Source organism: Toxorhynchites rutilus, chromosome 2 (genome assembly GCF_029784135.1).
Source record: "Toxorhynchites rutilus septentrionalis strain SRP chromosome 2, ASM2978413v1, whole genome shotgun sequence".
Classification (NCBI taxonomy): Eukaryota; Metazoa; Arthropoda; class Insecta; order Diptera; family Culicidae; genus Toxorhynchites; species Toxorhynchites rutilus.
The window spans coordinates 41,299,625-41,319,619 of NC_073745.1; the positions used below are offsets into that span (position 1 = coordinate 41,299,625).

The following is a 19,995-nucleotide window of genomic DNA, read 5'->3' on the forward strand; positions in this document are numbered from 1 at the left end:
GCGTTCGCTTAGTAAGCGATCGATCGTGAGTTCAAAACTCAGGGCCCTCATTGACCATCTTTGTGTTGTTACAGAATAGCTACGTCCACGCAACAATCATCAGCGATGGAGATCGATCCACGGTCGAAATAAGATCGATTCATCCATACAACTGCTCTGCTCTGCCAGACACATCGGGCTACTGTTCTATAAATAACTCAACAATGATCAAAAAACTGTCTCCGCTGTCCGGTGGTCCAACTGGATAATGGAAGAACAGAAAGAATACCCTTACGCCTAAATGGCTACTGTGTGAATGTACCATATGTAATGGTATAGAAGGAATACTGGCGAATGGCAACTGTGTAATGTGCTAATTATAGATATGATAACCATGTGACATGTACACGATTAAAACTCGGCTCTGTTACAGCTAAAATGCTAATGAGCCTTAAATAAATAAATGGGGTAAAAAAAAACTTTTGAATCAAGGAACATTTCGAGCCAGTTTTCTAAAATTTCAACAAAACGCTGGTCACTTGAGCTGGGGCTATGATACAAAACACCATAATTACCCATCTTCATGCCACGTTCAACTGTAATGCCCAAAAACCAGTTTCCATCAATAACTTCGTTGAGGCGAAGATTGAAGTGAACTGATTCTTTGACATAAATGGCAACACCGCCAGTATGTCTAGAATGTGATAAACAAGCAACAACATTATATCCCGGAATACTATATTGATCAAATGATTCAATTTCAACAATATGCGTTTCTGATAATAAAACTAAAAGTGGACGCTTTTCCTCAACAATCTGACGTAATGCTACGTAGTTTGTTGACAACCCCGCAATATTTAAATACAGAACATGAAATTGATTCACAATTCTTCTGGAACATGGTTGCTATTTATTGAAATGTAAGCTGCCTTTTTTCAATTCATAAAGTCTTTTGTATACTAAACATTCAGAACTAAATGCGGCATGGTTGACGTCCAAATTCATTTTACGTTCTCTATTCATTTTCAAACAATTAACACATTCCAATACAGTTGACCTGCACTCAGATGTCTTGTGTTTCTGACTACACCTAGAACACGTTTCACAATTTTGTTTGCAATCCGTGCTCTTATGTCCAAATTCTCCGCATTTGAAGCATCTTAACACACTAATCGCGGGAACTACGGAGCACCGATCAAACCCCACATTTATTTTTTCGCACTCAGTAAATTATTATATGTGTCAACATCTACTTCAATCATAGCGCTATACTTGTTGTATGTGAAGCGTGGATTTTCGAAAACTTTCAAAACTTTTACATCTTTAATTGCGATGTTTTCATTTTGACTCTTTAAATAGTCAATGAAAACGTCGGCAATTTTTAATCTTGGCACCGATATGGGAACAACAGCATGATAATTTTCACCCAAATTGCTTTCAATATCATTTTTGACATCATTTATGTTGGCTCCAGTTGAACACTCAACAATGATGGAACCATCTCTACCATTCCTAAAATTACCAATTTTGTGTGTTTTTGGATCTAGTTTCGTTTTTAAATGCTTACGAGTTTCCTCGCAAGCTTGTATGGACTCTGGGTTTTATTACAATAACCGACTGAGTCTTACGACTATTTTGCTTGATACTATTGCTTTTTATATTATTATCATTACCATTGTTGGAACTTTTTACTACATCCGCGAAACTTATGTTATTTTGAATGACATCATCGTTATTATTGTTCTGATATTTTCGTTTCTTCCGTTTAAGAATGTTTTGATGCGATTCAGAAGGAATTGCACCAGGTTCATTGAGCGAATCATTCCTTGCAGCTAAATTATTCTGCGCGGTAAATGTTAAAAATGAACTTGTCATAGAATCCAATCTCTCACATATCAATTTTTCAAGAGACTCACATATATTTTGTCTCAAATGAAAGCAGTAAACATAAGTCGTTTATGAAGATGATAAATAACAGTGGTCCCAAAACGCTACCCTGTGGTACACCAGATGTGATGTCGAAACTGCGAGATCTAGCTGAGTTGACAACAACATATGCACTGCGATCGCGAAGGTACGAGAAAATCCACTCTGTTATTGAATTTGGAAAGCCTATGCACTTCAGTTTTTCAACTACTAGAATGTGCGGGACAGTATCGAAGGCTTTCGCCAAGCCGACATACACCGCGTCAACTTGCCGCCTCGTTTCCGTTTCGCGGGACAGTGCGGTGACGTACCCTTTTCAGCATCAAGGTCTTTTACGGCTTTCATTACTTCGTTCACGGGAAACTGTATAACGGGCAGGTTTATTTTATGATGAGAAATGTGATCAAAACAGTCCTTTTTTGGTACAGGTGACGCTTTGCTAAATACGCCCTCAAAAAACAAAGCAAACAGATTAGCAGCGTCCGCATTCGTGTGAGCTTGTACATCTTTGAAGGTGACGTTACGTGGGATGCTAGTAGAAGTTTGCCGCTGTTTTACAAAGTTCCAGAAGCGCGATGGATTCTGGCTTGGATCCTGGATAGGTAATCACCGAAGGCGGACGATAGCACTGCTTTATACGACATTTCAATTTCACGAAGATATTCACGATCACGCTCCGATTTGGAAATGAAGAAACGACGACAGGACTTCCTGAGGGTATTACGGAGATGTCGTAGTTCTGAGTTCCACCATGGCTTACTGGAAGTGTGGCATATTCGTCTCTTCCGTGGTACTTAGTCATTAAGCACTGAGTATAGCTTGTCATAGAATATTTCTACTATTCCATCCACAGATCCAGATAGCAGAATCCCATCCCATCGATATATCAAAATAAAGCCTACTAGCTAGCCTTTTTTGAAAAAATAACACATTTGCCAATTAATTGGATTATAGTCACATACATCCATTCTAGTCGCATAGAAATATTGAACGAAAACTGAAAACATGTTAACTTTGAAAAATCATAACTTAAAAACGAAAAGTAACACCTCTCTGGTATTGGGATATATTTTGTGAAAAAAACCTCAGCTTTCTGGAAAAAAAATATTTAAAAAATATGGCGCCCTTGGTCCCGAAACGAAACGTAAGCTATAAAAAACAAATATAATCAATAATTACGAAAACAAAATTAATTTTTATTCAGAGTGTAATATTTTTTTCAAACAAGACTAGCTCATTGGCTTTGATTTGATATGTCGATCATCTGAATCGGTTCAGGAGATCAAAAGTTATCATAGTATTCTAGTATTCTTTGAAAAAAATATTGAATTTGCAAAAAATCGAATCGTATTCGCATAGATCTCGTCTAGTCGCATGGGAATATCGAACGATGACTAAATCATGTTAACTTTGAAAAAAATAACTCAAAAACGATAAAAAACACATCTCTGATTTTTGGATAAGTTATGTAAAAATCTTCAGCTTTCAAAAAAAATATAAAAAATATAGCGCCTTTGGTCACGAAACCATGTAAACTAAAAAAAACAAGCACAATCGATAACGATAACGATTACGAAAACAAAATCCAATTTTTTGTGAGTTTGCTATATATATCGATCATCTGAATCGGTCCAATAGTTCAAAAGTTATGATTTAAAAAAATATTTTTGCTGTTCGGAAATTGAGACAAAAGTGTTCGGAATATGAATCAGTGACATAAATAGTGTTCGGAATTTCAGACAAATGTGATTAATGTAATTTTTAGTTTTTCACCATGAAAATATATTTGTAAATCAATTTTTTTGAAGTCAAATGAAAAAGAAGGCTCTATTGTATCCAAACACAAATTAATCTCTCGAAAAAGTACCATTTTGAGTGATGAGACACTGTTTAATGGCCAAAACGGAGCTTGAGACAAAACGGTACGCAATTTTTTACGCGATTTGTCCGAAACTACTTTTTTTTGCGCGCCCGCATCAGAAAGAATTCAGTGTGTAACGCTTCATTCGGTTCTTATTCGTTTGCCACTTATTTTCTGTCAGGTCATATAGCTCACTGTCAGTGCTTATAGGCTGAGTTTGTACAGGGTGCGGCAGCATAACTTCCTTTTTTCAAAACTCAATAAAAACTATTGTATGCATCGGAAAATATGTTTTCATTTTTTATAATGTAGGTACATGTCTAAAGTTTTCATTTACATTGTTTTGAAGATCAAATCTGTTAGGTGACGTCCTCCATTCTCCATACATTGCTTAAACCGATTTCTGGCGTTTGTCATGACTCTTGTTAGCATAGCAGGTGTTATGTTGGCAATTTCTTCTTGGATGTTGGTCTTCAAATCTTGTAGGGTTCTTGGACGGTTCACATAAACACGGGATTTCAAAAAACCCCATAGAAAAAAATCACAAGGGGACAGATCGGGAGAGCGTGCCGGCCATTCCAAATCGCCTCTAATTGAGATAAGGCGCTCTGGAAAGTGTTCCCTCAAAACAGCCATCGATGCTCTTGAAGTGTGTGCTGTTGCACCGTCTTGTTGGAACCAAGTGTCCCCCAAATCCAAATTTTTTAGCCGTAGGAAAAAAAATGTAGCATGTTTACATACCGTTCCGAATTCACTGTCACTGTAACCTCATTTTCCTCAAAAAACCACGGACCAATAATTCCAGCTGAGGAAATTGCACACCACACTGTGACTTTGCAGTTTGTCTGAATGCAGTGACCCTTGTAACAATTGATTTGCGGTCTGAGACGGAAGCCAACGGGGCCAAATTAACACTTTGGACGCCCCGTCACACTTTCCTCGCTCGAATTGAGTACGATTTTTAGAAGGTATTTGATAGAATAGGCACCTAAATGTAACTATAGGATATGAAGAAAAATAATAAAATCATAACCATAATATTATACTGTTTATACTATACTTTTTATTAATTTATAGTACGGATGGTTTGTACTGCAGAGTGGCGCGCATTTTAAAAAAGGAAGTTATGCTGCCGAAACCTGTATTTGGAATATCACAGCGGTATTGTTTGCAATATCCGATCGATATCTGAGAATAAGATAGAGTGATAGTCAAGTTTCACTAATTTAGCATAACATTGCTCACTACTTGATATAACTTAAGCGTCATCATAAAGTAGTTTTTGCATCGAATTGTTACGAATTGTGTCATGCGCAAAAAAGCATGTAAAAATCGGGAGAATGTCATCCATTATGAACTGATGAACCGAGTGAATCCATGACAGAGTCTTTCTCTCGACAACAATTGAATCGTTTGAAACATTCGAAAAAGTGCACCATCATGGCAACGCACATGTTGCTACACCACTCAAAAACTATTTGGAAAATAGTGGATTCAATAAAAAGGCCAATTTTCAAGTTTATTATAACTCAATGTTTAATTCAAAATTTACATATTACATCAATTTGTCTTTTCTTTCGTTCATCCGGCGATTGGAGTATAATGTGAAAACTACAATTTTATTTAGAGAAAATGCAGCGAATACAAAATAAGGACAATTAATTGTATAGCAAACAATAAATGTACCAGGAACGAAATTATCTAACAAACATTCGAGTCCGTTCCCGACGGTAATCAAAATCGAATAGGATTGAAAACAAGAGCAGTATGCTAGGGAATACAAACGATGTCCTTTCACCGTCGGAACGAACAAACGCTACCCGGTCACCGACGGCAGCACGGACCATCCAATATCAAATCCGACGCAGCCCTTCCGCATATCTACGGCTAGGTTCAATTGCTCATTTTCGATACTCACCGGTTGTCAAACACACGGCGGCCGCACTCGCAAACAGAATGAATTTTTAATCAACTTCCGAGGGCAGTGGATATTATTAAGTCCCGGCAAAAGCCAACGTTTAAAATAATTACAATTCTGACCCAATAACTGTCACAAAAATCATCGATAATTCAATTTTTAATGTCAAATCATCACTTATGGCTGCTCGGTGACGCGATGCGGGGGCGGCGTGCAATAATGAGCTCGGAACAAACGAACGCGTTCGAGAAAAAAATACATTAAATCTCATGCATCACTTCCGGTCAAGTTAATGAAATAGCGATTTTAACGAATATTTCGCCCAAACGTTTTTTTTTTATTCGGCGCTCCCAGCGTATAGATAATTTTCACTTTTCATTAATATTGCGTTCTCAGCGTAATTAATTAGGTTTTAATTTCGACGAGGTTCGACCTGATTAAATTATTGGATAGTGGAGTGGAGCGCGTATCGGCGCGAATAATAATTCAACCGATAGTTTGAATAAATTTTCCAGTTAGTCAGTCAATGCGGATGTAAAGATGTTACGACGGTCTCTTTTTCCCACAAATGCACATACAGCAGCAGCAGCAGATAGATGAAAAAAAACTGTAAAATTACACAGTCAAACACACGCGTTTTCCGTACGCTCTCTCGTCCGTTCCGGGTTACACGTAGTCAAACTTACGCGATAGACGTTCCGCTGCGACTGCAGCGATTTTAGAAGCCCTCGGCAATTGGCCACCCCTTCGGGGTGTGTACCTTTTCTGCTGTTACTACTGCTACCGTTTTCTGGGCTGAACGGCAACATCCACGCGGCGCGTTCTGACTGCCGTTGTCGGGAATTCCCATCCCCCGAGCGTTGCTATTGGCGATGGTTTTTGCTGTTAACTCCGGTATCCTTTACATAGTTACTCTACGCTCTGTCGGTAGGAAAATGTTGGAGCATCGACGAGATGTGATGCAGCATCCCGGAAAAGCGCGGTGTGAGACTGAAGCAAATGATTGTGGAAAATATAAAATATGTGATGTTAGCTTTGCTTATAATTTGAATAATCACCAATTTTCATTAAAATCTCAACAAAAAGGCCAAGTAATTCCATTTGATTATTTTTTGGGTAAAAAATCACGTTTCCACAAACCGTCACATTTCGGCCCCCGAAAACGTTGAACGTTTCATCACTGTGTTAGTATTTGTGTGCCCCGAGGACTGTCACAGTTTGGAAAACAGATACATTTTCACGGTTTTGCTGGTATGAAGCATCGTCCTGTCGGTGGGAGCGCACCGACGGAGCACTGCGAGCATTCCCGCCTGGAAAAGCTTTTCCACGTCATCTCCCCCTGCCGAAAGCTGCACCCTGTGTACCGCTTCAGCCACAAACCAAGCATCATCGAATACAAAGAAACACAATTTTCCAACTTCGACGGAGTTTCGGACCTTTGCGGGAATCACTTTTTGCTGCACGAGACTTGGTTCCTGCTGGCAGCAAAGCAACGGCGCGTGATGGCTTCCAGAAATTGAACGCGATTAGATTTGGAACTTCCAGCCATCGACGGATTGGCGAAATGAGATACGATATGCACTGTTTTCAATAATCGCAATGTTTGTTGCCGACGGGAACGGCTGACAGCGGAAAGCAGATGCTGTTGCATATTGTTGCGCGAGTTAATCGAGTCCGAGCGTCAGAAATATGACAGGTAATCACACTCTTGCACATTGCACGAATTAAATTGTTGTTTTCTGCAAACCCACGTTTATAAGAAGTATGTTTATAGTGTGATAAGAAAAATAAAACAGAACGAAAAGCTCATGGATATAGTTAATAGTAACTTTCTACTTAGCCCAGTATCTGCACTGTGTCATTCGATGTTTTGAAACGATGGTAATCCATCATGGATCGTTCATTGGCTGTCAGCCCAAAAGAGGATGACTGTCCATCAATTGTGTCTTTTTCGACATCAGCAGTCGTACGAATTGAAATATCGAATACTAAGTATTATGCACTAAAGCCTGTTCACGTTAAATTTCGGATACCAAGATGATGCCAGTAAAACATAAATTCACGTAATACAACAAAACCGATTGTTTATTTCAGTAAAATAGACTTATATCTAAAACAAGGAAAACTTACTTAGATGTTAATTACGTTGTCTGTAAAATTCACGAACCTTCTTGGGAACATCTGCCATTAGGTTCCGTACAGTATCCTCAGATATGCTGGCGGCGGCGCTTTTCCATCTCCTCGTGAAATCATTAATGCCATTCGCTTTCTTCTTAGTTTCGAATAGTTTTCGCTTAATCAGAGCCAAGTACTTTTCCACTGGGCGAAGTTCTGGACTGTTCTGTGGATTTGCTGCTTTTGGCACATATTTGACCTCATGTGCATTATACCATTCCAGGATGGATTTTGCATAATGACAAGAGGCCAAATCCGGTCAAAACAACGCTGGAGATTCGTGGCTTCTTATGAATGGTAGCAACCGCTTCTGGAGGCATTCCTTCTCGTAGACATCTTTGTTGATAGTGCCGGTAGAGACGAAAGATTTGGATTTTCGGCTACAACTGCATATGGCCTGCCAAACCAAGTACTTTTTGGGGAATTTAGACTGCTTCTTGGTCCGGAAACACTCGGCTATGGCATTCTTTCACATTGCAGTATAAAAAGCGAGACCCGGAAGCTGTTTGAAGTCTTCGAGAACATAAGTTTCATCGTTCATAATGGTGCATGAACATTTTTGCAAAAAACTGGGTGTAGAGCACCTTAGCACGGCTTTTTGCAGTGAAATTTTTCTCATGATCACGATTGGGAACCTTTTTCACTTTGTACGCCTTCAGTCCGTGCCTCTGCTTCACTTTTTGTACATATGATTTCGATTTCCAACCTTTCGAGCCACATTTCTAACTGAAAGGTTGGGATGTTTCTCAATAATGGCAACCACCTTTCGGTCCATCTGTCGGGAGCATACATTTTGATTTGTTCCGCTTCCAACCTTCCGATCCACAGTTAAGCGCTGGTCAAACGATTTGCACACACTAAACACGGTACTCTTCGGCAGTTTTAGCTTCTTGGCGAGATCACGTACCGACAGTGTTGGATTTTGCTGCCGTTCGCGCAAAATGCGTTTGCGTACTTCCACTTGATTCAACGCCATTTTACCAAACTGAGAAAGAATGTAAACATGTTGGACATCGAAATAAAGAGGAGGGTTTCAGCTGTCATGTAAGTGAAATATTTCATTGATTTGTGAAATTTTTCATAAACTACACTGAAAGAAAAGTGTCCGAAATTTAATGTGGACAGGCTTTATGTTAATTTTCTCTCGTACTACAAGCATAACATGGGGATCGATCCCCGATGCCAGCGAGAGAATTCCATGAGGACTCTACCCTTCTGACTCGCTAGCTACAAAAACTTGTTTGTGTCTCGATGCTTCACCCTACCCTAATCATTGAATAAAATTACAGACCGGTATCGAGATTTGTTCGTTACCATTTGTCCAGGCTTACCCGACTTAGATATACTTCTTTTGAACTGAATTAAATAATTCTTTTTAACACTTTCCCATTTAATAGTCTTGAAAATAACGGCATGAATAGATATTTAAAAAAATTGTAAGGGGTTACTGCATTTTCGACGTAGAACAACGCAGTTATATTATGCAATCCACTTGTTTACCACTTCGAATATTATTTCAGGATGCATCGTTTTTTTTTAAAATAATTTTTTAGTTTTTTGTATTGTTAATACATCAGTAGTTATAATTTTTATTTGAAATTCGAACAATTTCAAACTGTTATGCCTGGCCTGGTAAACTAATAGAGAATAGTATGGATATCGCTACCAGACTGTAGATTTACATATTATATATACACTGCGTTTCACAACTATAGAACCACTCAAGTCAGTTTAATTGAAGTATATACTGTAAGATATAATAACTATCTTTATTTAAAAGACTGGCCATTTGAACTTGATTGTTGTGTTCAGGCGCGAAACATTCATAAAACTAAAATCCTAGTGTTTCATAACTATAGAACCAGGTGGAAAAACTCTCACTCCTTTACGAAATTAACGTTAATTTCACATGAATTACCATAAGTTTCTAATTCGTAGGTCATCTTTATTTCAATCAGTTCAAAAAGAACCATTCTGGGTTCTTTTAACCGAGCTGCGCCATGTTGTAGTGTATATCTCGTACTATGCTTAGGATACTGCCTGTTTAAGCTCTTCAGATCACTCATACTGATTGTAAGCTGCATCTACTATTCGTACGATCACTTCTCATATGTTCTTGATAGGGTTTTGATCTGGCAAACAAGCTGACCAGTCCAGAATCTGATGCCTCGTTTAAGAGTTTAGGGGAGCGTAAAAGATAATAATTGATTTTCAGGCGTAGTTTTTGATTCCAAATGGCTTTATAGCAAATGAGAAATATAAGTTTAACAAATTATTTCTCTCATTGTGACGATTAATCGATTAATCGTTTATTTGGGTCGATTAATCGTATCGAATTACAAACTGCTGAAAAGTATTCGATTAGTTGATGAACGATTAATTTCAAAAATCGGGGATCACTACAAGCGAATACAAAAGTACCCAACACCAAAAAATACCCCCGATTTGCATGTACTTGCAAAGCGGATTTTTCCCAGGCGCATTAATTTTGAAGTCCGTGTTAGGGAAACACAACTCGGTGAGAAAAAAAATAACCCCGTCTTGCATGTATATTTGCAATGCGGATTTCGACAGGTACATCGATTTTGAAGTCTGTGTTGAGGAAACAGTAAATCAGGCCAATCAAAACTTGGCAGTTAGGGCGTTTAGATAACGCTTGACATTTTACAGTTATTCGATTGTTCATCTTATGAAAAATTACATTTTATAAATTGTGATAGACGCGTAGAAATATCTCCTATCAATTGATGCAAAGTGTAGGGTTAGCACACAAATCGGCAGAACAATGTATGGGAAAAAGGAAATTCTTCCAGTTTTCATGAATTTAAACCGAATTGTAATGCATAGCATATCAAACAAATCTTAGAGAATTTCCGATTCGATCGTGAGCAAATCGTGAGAATTCGTTCACAGTGAAAATAGTTATTAACATTAGCTTTATTTCATAGAAACGTGACCTGTTTTCTGAGTGACTGAAAGACGTAGTTCTACGTCAAAAAACAAATTCTGAAAACACTAATGAAAAACTAGAAGTGGGTTATATCTGTGATATAACCACAAAGTGGACGTAAAACTACCGTTGGCTTAGCAATCAATAAGTAACAATCATGTAGTTCTGAGAAATCTCATCTTTCGAATAAAATGATTATCATACCACTCCGTTTAGCTAGAAAATAATTATTAACGCTCAAATGAGGAATTGATTCCTCCTCGGAAATACCCAGCGCAAATGATACTCCGTCTCAAACTCCCGGCAATTGGAATCATCGGTCGCTTGCGGCATTTGTGAACATTCGATAATAGAACTGCTGCTTTTACCCAAAAGTGCGGTTCCGTTTTGCCTGGCTGCAGAAAAGAAATCAAATTAGGAGAAAAGAGCATAGTGCTTGGCGAGCTAGCGAGACCATTCTCATGTCACTTCGCAATCTCAATTAAATTAATTGCTTCCTTTTCTTCATATTCTAGTTGAATTATTCGACTCTAGCCTTAAAAAGAACGACGTTCGACGTTCCTCAGCAAATCGTGTCCATTCCAGCATCAGACGATGTTCCTGAAATGGATTTCCGAGCGGGCATCAGCTTATATACAGAAAAATTTTAAGCAACTTTTAAGCTGTTGAAACAAATTTTCGGGTCAATAATTAATTAGCATATAGCTCTTACACATTTTATCTTATGTATAAATGATCACAATCTACAGAACAAATATTATGGATTCCTGAGCATGCGTCAGCTTATATACGGATTTGTATGATTTCAAATTCTTGTTTTCAAAGCTATTTTTAAGCTATCGAAAAAAAATTTCAAGTCAATAACTAACAATCATATTTCTCTAGAACATTTTGAACATTTTGAATGGAGTGATTGTCATACCACTCCGTTCAGTGGACAAAAAGATATTTACGTTCAAACCCTTGCACTCTAAGCGTCACGCTCTCGTTTTAGAAACTTTGAGCTAACACCCCGGTACTGAAATGAAAGACATAGTCCTACGGCAAAATATTATTTGTACATCATTGGAAAATCCGTGGATCACATTCTCTTCGAAAGCGATTGTCATATTATAGCATTTTAGGAATATTTCTCTGCTGCTGAAATGAAGTAACTTCTTGCTGTACAAGTAAGATGGATTCCAAAATGGTAAAGATAGTAAAGACTGTCTATGAAAATAAGATTTGTGAAATTGCGAAAATTAAGTCCGGGAAATTTTACCAATTCGAAAAAAGGTCCCAGATAACAATACGAAAAAATCAATCAATAATTTCTGAAACCTCTTTTCATTAAAAAACACTTCTCTATTTGGCAAACACCACCTACCAATTCTCTACACTACTGTGACAATAACATTCCCAAAAGAGTTCTGCTGTTTTGACGAACTGTTTCTCTCTTTCTTTTTACTTCTACTACTACTCTGCCCATGTTTTCATAGGAGACGTAATCACCAACACTATCAGTGTTGGGGAAACGCAATTTTGTTGTTTTTTGCCTACAGGCGTAACCATGCATTTTTTCAATGAAATCATCTGTCCAGTTGAAGGATATTATCGGCAAAACGAGGGCCTAGGAGATTTTAACATTAAATAACATATTTTTTCTATTTGGAAAACGTTTGCGTTTATTTATACGGACAATCAATTGTTTCAATGAACATTTGTTCGCATAGTTAGGCGTAATCACCATGCTCTGTCTGTAGCGTTAGTATTTACATTTCCGATAATAGTCAAAACGTCTCCTTCGGTAGTTTCAGCTGCTACCGGGTAAAATAAAAACGGTTTGGAAGAAATTTTGTGAAATGTCTTAAACAGGTGCTCTGGATTTGTTGCGAGTCTATGATAGTACTTTTTGTCCTGAATTCTCAGGGATATGATAAGAACAGCAGGTTCGTGTTTTTTCAATTAATTGAATTTGTGAAGGCAATCTGCAATGTTGGTAATTTTAGCAACATGATTTACCGATATCACGATCAATCGCATTAAGATCGACTTACACCAACGGTATGAGTGAATGCTGAGTATGTGAAATAATTCATGGTCAAATCCGAGGAGTTATAATGCTAGGAACCAACATTTTTTTTTACATTTTACTACTGATCTGATTGTTTCATTATCTACTTGAAGATTCAAATGCAGAAATTTAGGTAATAACATTAAAAAACACAATTGCTTCTCTTTGTTCATTGCAGTGCAGTGTACAGAAAATAGTAATTATATGAGCAGCGTTTCAATGTTTTCTTATATTCATCTATTAGGAAACACTAAGTAATACGACACTATCGTGACAAGCATGTTTGGACTTTACAACGAATGTGATTTAAATGTAGATTTAGCTTATAGCACATAATACTTATAATTGTTGATTTGCGAACAATGTATGAAAGCTGTATGGAACTACGTCTGTTATGCGGACAAACAGTGATTTTTCGGAAACGTTTTTTTTTCAAAATTACTAAAATGTTTTCGAACATAAAATGTTTGTTTGCATGTTGAGGATTGCGTAGAATGCATAACGACGAAAAAGTCGATTTTGTTCATTTTGTCGCTTACGTCTCCTATACAGACATGGGCAGTGCAAGAATGGTTACAGAAATACACGCATTCGAAACTTCTCAATTTCAAAAAGATCCAGTCTTCTTCTTCTACAGCACTAACGTTTCTAGAGAAACTTCACCGTCTCAACGTAGTATTCCTCGCGCTGTTAGTACATAATTGAGATTTCTTTCATAATACAAACCTTATATATTTTTAAAGCATATCTCGGTCATCAAATTTGCCAAGAACCGTATCCTCTCATGTTTTTCTGTATCGTCAACCTACGACATACAAGTTTGGTGAAACAATATCGGACTACCTATACAGTGAAATCCCGATTATCCGTGAATGGATGTGGATCTCGACGATTCATGCGATTTGAAGACATTTGGTGTCAAATGCTACAATAGTAAATGAAATCCGAATGCTAATATTTTGCATAGGGTATCTTATCGTGCAAATCAACATTTCGCTGGGAGTTCCGTATGAAAAATCGAAATGATGATTTTCATTGGCACCATAAACCATTCGTTTTGCCTCGTATTCCCAAAAAAAAACTATTAAATCCCAGAGTGTCGATTTTTGACAATTTTTTTTCGAGACTACAGTAGATCTCGACGTTTAAAGACATTTTCATTGGTACTCTAATCTTTATATTCAATAGAAAAAATATCTACCATAAATTGGTCCGAATTCTGCCCAATCCTCGTATATTTATTCTCGCTCGCAATATTTAGGGCTTGGGGTGCACCATCCTGAATAGGGATGGTCTTAAAATTGAGGGGCTTAGAATGAAAGGGGTGTAAGTGATTTGATCGATTTCTCTACATCGACTCTCTCTCTTTTGGTCATAACTTAGCTGCAAATACATTCCCAGCTGTATTTGAAAATGTGGGAGATAGGTCAAAACCTCATCTATCGGATTGTATAGCAAACTTAAATTGGAACGTTTTTGCAGTTGAGTGATTAACTAAATAAAAAGTTGATGAAGAGAAATCGATCAAGTCACTTACACCCCTTGCATTCTGAGATCCTCAATTAGGATTTTTTGATGATTTTCCCGAACGTGAACAAATAAGGAAATTTGTTACTATTGAATCGCTGAACCCATCTCCGATCTTTTACGAGCCTACGAGTCCAAAGAGAAACTAGCTGTTTATACGTTTGAAAATCACAGACTTTTTGTACATTAAATTACATGATTTTATTTTTTCTGAGCTATATAATTTTTTCCAATCAATATTAAAAAGACAGTTCAAATTGAATTGGCGTCCTGCGGCAAGCTTAAATGAATATTTTATCGTAGGACTCTTTCAGTTATTTACATATCAATCGAATCGATTTTTTTAAATATTTGTTTGATCTACTATAACATTACAATCACTTAGTCTGTAAATGGTTTAAATTGAAAAAGATTAAAGCCATTTTCTCCTACATTTGTCCTGCCCATTCACGTGCTTATCTTTTTCTTCTTTATTGGTAGTAACGTTCCTATTGGGACTTCGCCGTCTCAAAGTAGTATTACTTGCGTCATTTTTATTAACACTTAGTTGAGATTCCTATGCCAAATAATACCCCTTGAAAGTATTCTAAGATGCAGGCTATAGAGAATACGCGTGACCACAGTGCAAGTCGGAATAAATATCTTTGATGAAAAATCCCCCGGCCAGAAACCCCAATAAATTCTGTACAAGGATAACTTGTTACATTGACGAAAAAAATGTTTTCAAAACTGCCTTTCGATTGATCATCAAAAACGAAGGGGAAATTTTTCATTCAAACAAAAATATCTCTGTATTGAAAGCTCCTACAGCAAAGTTTTAGGAATCAAATGCATGCTGGTTGATAAGGTTGATAAAGACACGATGAATGCAATTTTAAGATTCAAAGATTTGACTAAACATCGAGGCGCCAACTTGAAATTATCCTTGAATGATAGTATGCAATCTATATTCAGAAAAATTATATATATATATATATAAGCATCATCAAACATACGAGTGATTCGAGGCTTGCAAATGTTCATGTACTTTTACAATAAATGTAGCATTTGTAGTAAGTAAATGTAGAAATGTAAATGTGGAATGTAGTATGTAAATATAATACTTTGTGTGTGTGTTCCTTTAGTCAAATAGAAGTTGAAGAAATAAAAATGAAATATATTGTTCTGAAAAAACACATCTACATCGGAAAAGACCTACGCTGTGTATCGTGACATATCATGCCGCAAACTGTTAAGTTTTATATATTTCACCAACCGGTGATAGATTATATCCATGTTCTACTTGAGAAGCCAAACCGGACTGATCATATTTGCATTGATAGTGCGTAAACGATACACCAGTTTTTATACATAAAACATTTGGGATGGTACTGACTCGAAATCTTCCAGAAGGTGATAGAGGATCTAATTTGATGAGAAAATCTTTTTTACGCATTTGGTCGAATATCAACTATGTTAGATTTTTTTTTAATTCTTTTGATTCTAATTGTAAAGCATGCTACTCAAAACAATTCAGTTAGTTTTTACAATTCAGTTATTCAATTCTATTGAAATTTTTTAAAAATTTGCTTCTGGATAGTTCGAAATAATTTAGATTAGTGGAATTAAGTAATATTTACATGTAAAAACTTAAAAAGTAATGTTTTCTTAGCAATTTCTATTGATTTTTCCCTCAAAAATGCATGATAAACATCATTGTTTCAATCAACCAAATTAAAGCTCTTTAGTCCCTCTAAAATATGGCCTTTGAAACCGAGTTTCTTTTTTTTTTAAATATCACTGCAATACCATTAAACTCTCTACGTCGTGTGTCTCCTCTCAGTCACCATAGCAAAGAATCATACTGAAGGCTTATCATTAGACCACAAAGGGTTAAAGCACTTCCTGATGAGCTTTTAGATAGAATTTTTTACACCACTGAGTCTCCACAGTATACATGGTGACATACCTTGACACAAGCGCTTGTGTTTAACCACTCGAAACGACTCCTTACATTCTCTCATGTTTTCAAAAAATGTACTAGACATTGATTTCATTTCCTTCCAGAATCATATCCGTAGTGATTAACAAACAATTTGAAAGAAAGGATTTCATGATCAGACGTCAACAATACGGTCAGGTCTCGGTCACCATCCTCTATAATTTTTTAATCAATATTTATTCTAAAATTTATTCTGCGTGTGAAATTTTATCACCGATCACCGAATCAAATTATTTTTGTATCCAACACATGCATAATGGCTTCAGGCTTGGATTATACACGACCACAAAAACGTTTGGCGACAATTGCGTGTAGTAATGAAAAACTCAGCATTGATAGAAACGACCGGACTGTGTCAAAAAAGCAAACCTACTGCTATTGCTCCAAATTAGTTTGAACACACAATTCTTCAACCAATACCATGCGACATAATACACAAGACAGAACAATTTGAGGAACAGAATCAAAAATATTAAGTCATTTTTGACATGCTGTAACTTTTTGAAAAATCAATACATACAAATGATGTATATATAATATTAAAGCTCCAAGCTCAGATATTATAATATTTTTTTTTGATTGTAGGTGTAGCGGACAAAAATATCGAGAAGAAAAAACAAATAGATTTTATTGGTTTTTTCAACGATTTTTTAAGTGATTTTTGTCAAGCTGTCAACTTCGTGAAAATTAAAAAAATATCGGAAATTAAGGAAGGAAGGAAGGTATTGAATTAGAGAGACTTTAAACTCTGAGAGTTCATTCGTCTCTTATCGGAAATTAATAAACAATCAGTTCTTTTATTTTTTTTTTAAGATTTTGTGGACTAACAATATTTTTTGATATCCAACTCAATAGCAAATCCAATTAACCTCATCAACCAGATTTCATTTGGTTTCTATGATATTCCTGTATAATCTTTTTATAGAGAAATATTTCTGTTTGAATAAAAAATTACCCCTCGTCTTTGATGATGAATAAATTTAAAAAAATCGTTCCTCCAATTTTTTTCTCGAGTGTACACCCAAACTAGCGTTGCTAGAAAGCATTTCATTTTCGGAAGAAACCATGTCTTTTCATGCCTTGTAGCGTCAAATGAGCAAATAATTCCATCTATCCCCCAGCTCTTTAAAATGTTTGTATGTATAGAAGCAGACATCGCATCCAAAAAAAAAGTTCAAACGACGTCAACGGGGATCGAACCAAGACCGGCTGCTAGAGTGCAAGACTGTTTAACACGACCACGCTATCCACATAGCTAATGATGCTGTTGCGTAGAAGCGTGATAACATTACATCTCATTACAAATTGAAGTTGGAAAGTATTTTCTAATATTTTCTTAGAAAACACTTTTCAGCATAAAGGAGATCTGTATCCATCTCGGCCTGGGCCGTGTGCACATGTGATAAAGTAATGCGTGCTTATTTGAAACGTGTCTCTTGTTTCACCGCTCGTATTAATCTTATATTGCCGTACCATATATATCATACAAATGCTTACCAGTATTTGAGAGTCATGACGTTTTCTGTTATTTTTACGCTCATTTAATGTTATAAATCGGGATAACAAAACATTAGCTAGAAATCAATTTTGGGTGTATAATGAAACCGTTTTTCCCAAATATAAATTTATATAAATGTATATGATTCCATCAAATTTCTATTAGAAAGCCTTATATGGGTAATGTGACGACGGATGTATAAAGGTTTATGTTTTTCTTCCATAGCAACTATAGCAGCAAGAGAGCAAACATTAGCAACGTGACTTGAGGTGTTCAAAAAATGAGTTTGGATTTATTTTGCGGGCCAATAACGGAAACATTTCCCAACCAGCCTAGCCAACATCACACAATCCTTCTGAGATCAATAAATTCAATAACTCTATTTCAAGGCATTTCTGTGATTATGCTTGCAAATATTCGACCAACGACAATGTACATACAAAAAAGTAACCTACATGCAACAAAAGTCAGTTCAATCTTACAATGATTGTTTTATTTGATTAGTTTTTCCAACATAGTTCGTATACACCCAGGTGTTTTTCTACGCGGGGGATACGTATCTCGTAAAAAACCGCGTTAATTGGAAAATCCGCGTAAAAGAACCGTGTTCATTCGAAAAACCGCGTTAATTGGAAAATCCGCGTAAAAAAAACAGGTCACCTGAAATCTACGTAAGCATCGTGATAAAGTGCGGCACTAATTTCCGTCATAAGCGCTAAGTTTCGTCGCAAGCATGGATTACCGTCATATGCTCTGACGGAGTATGAAGACGAAATGTGAGCGGAGTGAGAGATGTAATATTGCTCTGGTCTTTTTTTACGCGGTACCCGTAAAATCCGCGTAAAAAAAAACGCTGTCTCCGCCCAGAGGGGTATCTGAGATGATGTGTATTAGAGATGATCATGCACCCGTGGCCGAGTGGTTAGCGTCTCACTTTCATGCCTGGTGTTCGGGTTCGATTCCCGTCCTGGCTGGGGAATTTTTCGTTAGAGAAATTACCTTCGACTTGCACCGTGGTCACGCGTATTCTAGCGCTTGCCCTCGGAATACATTCAAGGCGTGTTATTTGGCTTAATAAATCTCAACTAAGTATTAATAAATGACGCTAGTTGATGCATACGTTGAGACGGCAAAAGTTCCACAGGGAACGTTAACGCCTTTCAAGAAGAAGAAGAAGTGTAGAGATGATGTGTAGAGATCCTGTCTACAGCGCCAAAAAATGTCTCCGCCCAGAGAGGTTTCTGAACGGAGTTCCAGAGTGTTGAAGAGATGAGATGATGAGATCGAATATAGTCAAAAGCTTGACCTATACTAATCGGTGGTTTATTTTCAACTGACCTCGTTCTTACTCTTCTTATTCTTTGTTTTTAAGAGGCTTTAAACTTCCTCGTTCTTAACATTTCGTACCCTATTTATATGATTGGTTCCATAGTCATCTGAATAGCCTATAATTGCGATTGATTCTTTAGTCGGGTTCCTTCTCGAATGTTCGCTATAATCAATACGCTTTGTATAGCGGATTCATTTCCATCCGTTCCTATTCTGACAATTGGGTTGTTATTTTTTGTGGGTTAGTGATGTTTTGTTGTGCTTTGTGTATATCGCTTGTATGTGACACAAATAATTAAGGTTCTTCAGGTAATTGTTCCTGATAACAGAGGTAAGTTACAATAAATATTCATATGCAAATGATATACTTTTAGACCTTCGTTTCCAGGTACGGATTCAGGACTTTTGATGCGGATTTAAGAGTTTGTGTTTTGTAGTAATGTTTTTCGAGCATGTTTTATTAATTTGTTTTGTAGTTTTAGTTTGTAAATAAAGTGTTCAGCAATTGATTGATGTATGTGTTTTTTTTTTCTTTTATTGTTCGGCCTGGGTCTAACAACCGCGCTAATTGAAAAATCCGCGTAAAAATAAACCGCGTTAATTGGAAATTCCGCGTAAAAAAACCTCGTAAAAAACCGCATGAAAAATAACCATGGTGTACTGTCAAACAGTTAGCGATGGTAGCTCTCATTGCCGAAACATTATAAAAAAATCCAAAGTTCAAATAAGAGTCAATTGCAAATTATGACTTACAATGTTTTGAGCCATAACAGGACTTCTATCGAAACAAATTTCTAC

General features: G+C 36.7%; 1 protein-coding gene across 1 annotated transcript in view; it reads right to left on the reverse strand.

The window, feature by feature from the left end:
- The window catches only part of LOC129764735 (transcription factor AP-2-epsilon), a 431,999-nt gene extending 426,131 nt beyond the window's left edge, over window positions 1-5,868 (reverse strand). Inside the window, exon 1 of the mRNA XM_055764161.1 lies at window positions 5,685-5,868. The gene's annotated coding sequence lies outside the window, so the exon portion shown is untranslated. The remainder of the gene's footprint in view (window positions 1-5,684) is intronic.
- Window positions 5,869-19,995: the final 14,127 nt, after the last annotated feature.